We start from the raw sequence: 6,964 nt of genomic DNA, 5'->3' as shown, positions 1-6,964 counted from the left end.
TCCAGCCCAGGGCCTCATGTCCTGAGCTGTATGGCCTCCAATGTCTGTCCTCTCTGCAAAGATAAGGAAAATTAAGAAATCACCTGCTCCTGCCTTTAAGAATGGAGAATTCCGAATTAATGATAACACTGCCCATGTGCCAGGCAACCCACTTCCACCTACGTTACCCCCAGCAGTTCTACATTGTCTCCCTCACTGAGGGAGAGGGTAGAAGCCCATATGACAGGACACTGAGGCACAGGGACAGGGAGCAGGGACTGCAATGGCTGGCACCAAGGTCACTCTGTGCTGTGCATGCTCCTCTCCGCAGCCTCGCTATAGCTCCGCCCACCCTCACAGTTTTCTAAGGTACGACGTGCTATATTATTCGGCTCCCTTTGCAAACAAGAAAACCAAGGAACAGAGAGGGAATGAGATATACCCAAGGTCACACAGCTAGGTAGAGAGAGCTGGGGTAGCAGCTCGGGCTGTCTCCTTGGGGCCTCCACCTTCATCTTCTACATCATAATGCTCTCTGTGCTCTGCCCCCTGTTGCTGCTGCCGAGTCGGATCCAAATGATCCTCAGAAAGACCCAGGCAGGGCCCAGGTTACCAGGTGCCAGGCAGAAGGGCAGGCCAGCACGGCTGGGCTCAGCCTCCCAAGCAACAGGGCAGCAGATGGAAACCAGGATAGATGCCAGGGAAGTTTTTTCCAGGCTGGGGTGGGGATGAGGGGGTAATGCTGAAGACTGTTCCACCTCATGTCCGAGGGTGGGCCTCTGGCTGGGCTTCTCCATGCCCAGTTTAGCACCTGCTGCACTCATGGGCACCCCCAAGCCGGCCAATCTAGGGGCAAAGGGCCAGATGGCAGCCCACTCCTACCAGCAGCCAGGGGAGGTGAGAACTAGGCCTATGATTGGGGCAGTAGCTCTATAGAAGGAGAGAGCAACTAGACTGTGGGCAGGTACCCAGGGTCTGGAAAGCAGATGACCAGAACTGGTGCTTGGGCATGGACTTCCCTGCCTCAGGCAGCATAGGAAAATCCACTGAGAATGGTAAAGGTGCTGACAGGAGCCTGCCTGCCTCACTGGGGGCCCGGGCTAGCCTTGGGGCCTGGAGCAAGTGTGGGGGCATAATCCCCACTCACAGCAAATGGTGGGAAACTGACCAGGAGAAGCAGCCACAGATGGGAATGCTGATGGGTCTGGGGAGGGGGGGGCGTTCATTCCTGTCCTCCCCTTCCCCGTGGCTCCCCATATGGGGGACGGGAGCCGGGGGAAGAAGGCTGGGAGAAAGAAATGGTGCAGGGCCTCCTATCTAGGAGAAAAATACCTTGAAGAGGTCTTCCCTATGAGTAGATGAAGCACAGCCAAATCCAGAAGGCCCCTTGGGGAGTCAGACTCATGGACACACACAGACCTGAAGTTCAGAGCCCCAAAGCAGCACTGGGACCCCTCCCCAGCCTTCCAAGCAAAGACTTTCAGGGCCCTACTCAGAGCATTCCTCCTCTCTCCAAGCTTTCTCTGACCTCCTCCTCAGCCCTGATTCCACGGCTACACTTGGTCTTCAAAGGAGTGACCCAGCCCTCACAAGAGCGCTCTTATAGGCACAAGGAGCCCAAGCCCCTAACAGCCCCTTCATGCAAGGCCCACCATGCTATGAGGCCTCAGAACTTGGTGTCCACCCAGGCCTCTGTCCACTCACAACAGCAGCTCTTACTGTCCATCCCCCGACCACCACTAGCACCCATGGTGGGGGTGGGGGGAGGCGGCAGAGACCGGGGAAATCCAGAGAATGGTGAAGCGGACGGGGCGGCGCTGGGGAACACTGGGAGGGCACATGCTCTGTCTACTCAGCCCCGGCCACAGGGGCCACGGGAAAGTCCACCCAGTAGGACAGGCAGTCTGATTTTTCAAGAGAAGCTGAAAATTGAATTTTTATTGAAACTCCCAACTCCCAGTTTTAAAATACTGGCACACACCTCAAAGGCACTGGAGACCATGTCTGGAAATTCCAACTTGCTGTGTGCTCACTGTATGCAGGCCCGTGAGTATCTCATGAGTGCAGGCAGACGCCAAAGCCTTAGCTTCCCCTGGATTTGGCCCAACCCTCTGAAGAGCACGTTAGGGTTTAGGGATGGACCACGTGAGGTGCACACAGGAAACCCTTCTTGGCTTGTGCGGGCCCTGGTCCCACAGCTCACCTTTCCCTTAGTGTTCTGCCTGCCCCTAAGATTCTGCCAGGATGTTCACCTTGAGTGCTGGCCCCTCCCCACATATCCAAGCCTGACTCTTCCTTCTAGGCCAGCTCAGAGCCATCGCCTCCACCTCCTACCCCTGAGGGTCAGCACTTCCCAGCAGTATCCCATTCCTGCATCTCAGTTCTCTGTCCTAGTTATTCTAGATGCATTTGCATTAGTTTGGTTCTACCCTAAATTGCCAAGATTGGGGTCTGGCCTGCTAAGTGGAGAGACAAAAGTAAAAACCCACAGGGGCATATTCAGTGATGGCCAGGAGATTCGCAGATAACAGCTAGACCTTTTCTCCTTCCATCAGGGCACTCAGCTCACCTAAAAATATGTCAGGTCCTGCCATGGCTTCCAGGGGCAACCCAGTGTCTTAGCCCCAAAACTCTGCCGGCTTGGCACTGGGCTTGTGGCAGGAGTGCCACCTGGTGGCCACTTTGGAAAGAGCGGAGTCAGCCTAAACTGTACAGATAACTGGCAAGACTTTCTAGAGACAAACTCCTCCCTCCGCCCCACCATACCCCCACCCCACCCCCCACCCCCATCTCTGGGCCTCTATTCTCAGTGTCCAAGGGCTGTGGCAGAGCAGGATCTCGTGGGAGTCATGTGGAGCCCATCTAGACTAACAAAGTCTCCTGACTAGAAGTGGCTGGGAGGTCAGAGAAAAAAATCCCAGCTGGCCATTGACCCAAGTTAGGCAAGGCCCTGCCCCAGCCCAAGCCTCCACTCCTCCGTTTACAGGAGGAGAAAGAGGAGCTATGCTTCTTCTGGTCCATCTCCCTCTAGACCAGAGACCAACAAAGCTCTCTCTTCCTACTTTCTGCATGTCCTTCTTGTTTGCAGGTTGGAATACATATGCTTCTAAAACTATGTCTGCAGGATAGGCATCCCAGGACCCTCCCAGCTCTGATGTGATGCCTGATTGCTGGGCCTCCTGAATGAAAAGAAACACTTGCAGATATGTAGTCTCCCACAAACCATTCCCAGTCTTCCATAGATACAGTGATCTAAGAATCCCAATTCTTGACTCTCAGAGGTCATTCGGTCGGACCTGGGAGCCCTTCGCGGCAGCCCTGATGGTGGTCATGCAGCCTCACATACCTCCAGTGATGACGAGCTCACCTCCAAGGCAGCCTTGCCCACCTTACTTAGCTCTGATAAAGACGTCTCCCCCCAGAGGAAGACTCCTGCCCAGTGGTCCTAAATCTGTCCTCCAAGGCCACACAGACCACATCTAATCCCTCTTCCTGGGATAGAGCCAGGGGATTTCAATAGGGGATTTCAACACGGAGGTCATGCCCTTCTAAATCTACTCTTTTTTTCAGGGTAAATAACCCCAGTCCCAACTAGGTCCCTCGTGGGGTTTTGCTTGTTCTCGGTCATCCTGGCTGATTCCTAGGACATCAGCAGTCATTTAACAAACTTCTACAGAGAAGCTCTTAGGTGCTGGGCAGCCCAGTTTGTGTCCACCTCCTTCAAAAATAGGGTGGCAGATCAGAACACAACATTTAGAGAAGAGGCTGAGTAGTACAGGGTTGGAAGACTGACTTCCCTCCTGACCAAGCCCCTCCAAAGGCACAGCCTTATTGAGCTGGGACAGCCGCCTGCTAAATCCTATTGCTCTTAGCCCAGAGTCATCCTTGGGCCAATTCCCACCCATCAGCAGTTGCTTTCTGGAACACTGGTTGAGAAAGATGGTGAGTCTGAATCTGGGCCTAGGAGGGGGAAATATGAGACCCCACCCTGCATGAGAGCGATTGGTTTTCTGGTCCCCACCACAGGACCTTAGACTGTCCCTGTTCCTGTCCCTCATTAGGGTTGCCCTAACAAGACTGACTGACTCCATCAGTCATCTAGAACAATCACCAGCCTATCTCTGAGTGCCCTGACATCTCTGATTTGCACATTGTCAATCTCCACTTATATAAATTGAGGGAACATGTCGAACAGGACACAAGTGAGCTCCAAGAGGTTAGGCTGTCTGTGGAAAAGATCGAACCCTTAGCCAGTCTCACTTAGAAGACTGAATCCCTTCTAAGACGCAAGCTGCCACTTCCTGGAGGGATGAGTGCTGAGCAGACCCACAGTGCCTCCTACGGGCATCCAGGTCTGGCACCCAGGCATGAGGCCCCAGGTGAGGGACTGACAGAATCGTGCCGATCCAATCCCATCCCGGTCCCAGAAAGGCCAGTTTCCCCACACAGCCACGTCCTGTGACAACAGGAAGCAATCATCTGTAAAAGGGGGAGTATCTACCTCTCAGGGTTGTCATGAGATTCAGCTGCGATAGCATCTGTGCGTGCCTAGCTCAAGGACTGGCACAGAGAGGGGGCCTGATAGATGAGTACTACCATAGCACATTGCTGTCAGCCGCTTTGCCAAGGTACAGTAGGGCAGTGCCTGGGTCTCGGCACAAGGTATTTCAAGCATCCAAGAAGCTGAATTCTGTTACCAGCAACTGCAGAACACGAAGGAGCCAGACAGGGCTAGGCCCAGGGAAAAACCAGGGGCACAGCCAAGCCGACCTAACCACCTCCCCAGCCCAGAGGGGGATTGGAGAGGCTGGGTAAGCACACGGAGGCCTGGAGGTTGGAAGTGATTTACCACCCCCGCCCCCAACCCGACTTTCTCAGCAAACATGCAATGCCACGGCCTGTGGCAGAGGTGACAAGAGGCCAGCTCAGGGTAGGGTTCTGAGAGCTTGGTCTGGGGCCCAGGCCAGATGGGGCCCATGCGCCCGGCAAGCTGTGCCATCCCAGCCCATGCCAGCCGAGCCAAATGTGAGTTATATCAGGAGAAGGGATCTGTTCAGAAAGCTCACCCATCTTTGCATATTTACATATTCTATTTTGGGGTCTCTTCCTTTTTTTTCTCCCCTTAGCTTCCTAGAAAAGTTCTCGTGATCAATTCCAACTTCACCTCTGCTGAACTGCAAAAGCTCACTCTCAGTCTCATCTCCCCTCCAACTGCCAACCATCTTCCCTCCAGCTACCCTCCCGCAGGCGAGTTTCCCCAGAGCTCTCTACCTTCCCTGCCTCTGCTGTGCCCACCTATTCAGGCCTCGACCCCTATCACTGGGCTCTGGGTCCCTGATAACATCTCCCCAAGGTCGCCATGACTCAAGTCGGCAAGTCCAAGGTTACAAGCCCTGGTTACCAGGTCTCTCCATAACAGCTCACAGCACCCGACCATGCCATTTGTCCACTCCTTCCACTCTGGCAGCTATGACTCCTGGTCTCGCATTCCCAGAAGCGGCAGATACTCCCTTCCGTGTTCCATGGTCACTAGTCACCACCCCTATATAGTCTAACTCCTTAGTGGGGGTCCCCTTCCTGCTACCTGCCCCTGAAGAGTTCAGTTCCCTTCTCACATGACACAGGTCCAGTCTTCAATTTAAGACTTCCTGATCATTATTATCTGCAGCCTCAGAACCATCCAACTGTTCTACAAGACATCCCCACCTGGCTGCCCCATGGCACTGTGAGCCCAACATGTCCCAAACTGGCTCTGCATTCCAAATCCCACGCCCCATCCCTTATTCTTGCTGCCCCATCTACCCACTCCTCCCCTGCCGCCCCCTCCCTCTCCCTCATCCCCACGGCTAGTCTGTGTTTCTCATCTCACATCCCTCCCCTCCAACCCAACCCCCCTGCTGCAGCTCTCGTCGAGGCCCCCACTTGTGTCCCATCTGCAGGCAGAAAGCTTCCTAGCTGGTCTCCTACTGCCAATCTCACTTCCCACAAATCCAGCCTCCACACAGCTGTCAGGTTACCTCACAAGAATCTGGCTCCCCCACTGCCCTGCCTAAAGCCATCCAAGGTGCTCTCTGGTGTCAGGATAAAGCCCAAGCTCCTCAGCCTGGTCAGACCCTGCAGCACCTGCCACCCTCCCACACTCACCAGCCAGGGGCAGCAGTGGGAGGTGCACCAGCCTTGAAGTAAGACAGGCTTGAGTTCCTAAGGCCGACTTGTCCAAATCCTAACTGAGACTGTGGACAGATGACCTCACCTCTCAACCCCGGTGTCTCCACCTGATACAAACCGGAGGTAATTAAGTACGCTCCCCCTTCCCAAGATGCAATATGAATGCTGATTCCTCAAAGCTAATTCGCTGTCCACCCGCCCTCCCCCAAGGCCACGCTGCCTGGAGAGCCCATGGTCAGTGCTAAGTGGATCACAGCTTCCTCGCTGGCCTCCCTCCCTCAAGCCTGCCTCACTCCCCACCTGTTCACACACAGCAGCCAGTGACCTCTCTAAAATGCAAATCCCACTCTCCCTTGATCCGAAATCTCCTGTGACTCCCCAGCATCTTTAGGGGAAGTCCAAACTCCTTGTGACATGGCTTAAAATGACCCAGCCTCTGCCTACCTCAAGATCCACCCTGCCACATAGGGCTACCAGAGCCCTGTTCTTCCCGCTCCCACTCAACATGTACACCTTCCTGCCCAATGCCTCCTCCAAGCAGCTCTCCCTCACACACACACACACACACACACACACCCCTAACACACACACACACCCCTAACACACACACACACCCCTAACACACACACACACACACACACACACACCCCAACCCAAGTGGGCTCCCCTTCCTAGAAGCCCCAAGCCCAGGGGACCTGCCTCGCCAGCTCTCCTCAGGCTTTAGTGTGAACATCTGTTTTTCTGTCTTCCCAGTGCATGGCTCTGTGACAGCAAAGACCCCATCAGGTTTACCTGGCACAGAGCAGAAGCCGGATGA

The sequence above is a fragment of the Mirounga angustirostris genome, unplaced genomic scaffold (genome assembly GCF_029215605.1).
Source record: "Mirounga angustirostris isolate CCGP_5_RB_7025 unplaced genomic scaffold, mMirAng1.0.hap1 SCAF_9, whole genome shotgun sequence".
NCBI lineage: Eukaryota > Metazoa > Chordata > Mammalia > Carnivora > Phocidae > Mirounga > Mirounga angustirostris.
The sequence above is the reverse complement of the archived record's forward strand: the minus strand, read 5'-3'. Positions refer to the sequence as shown.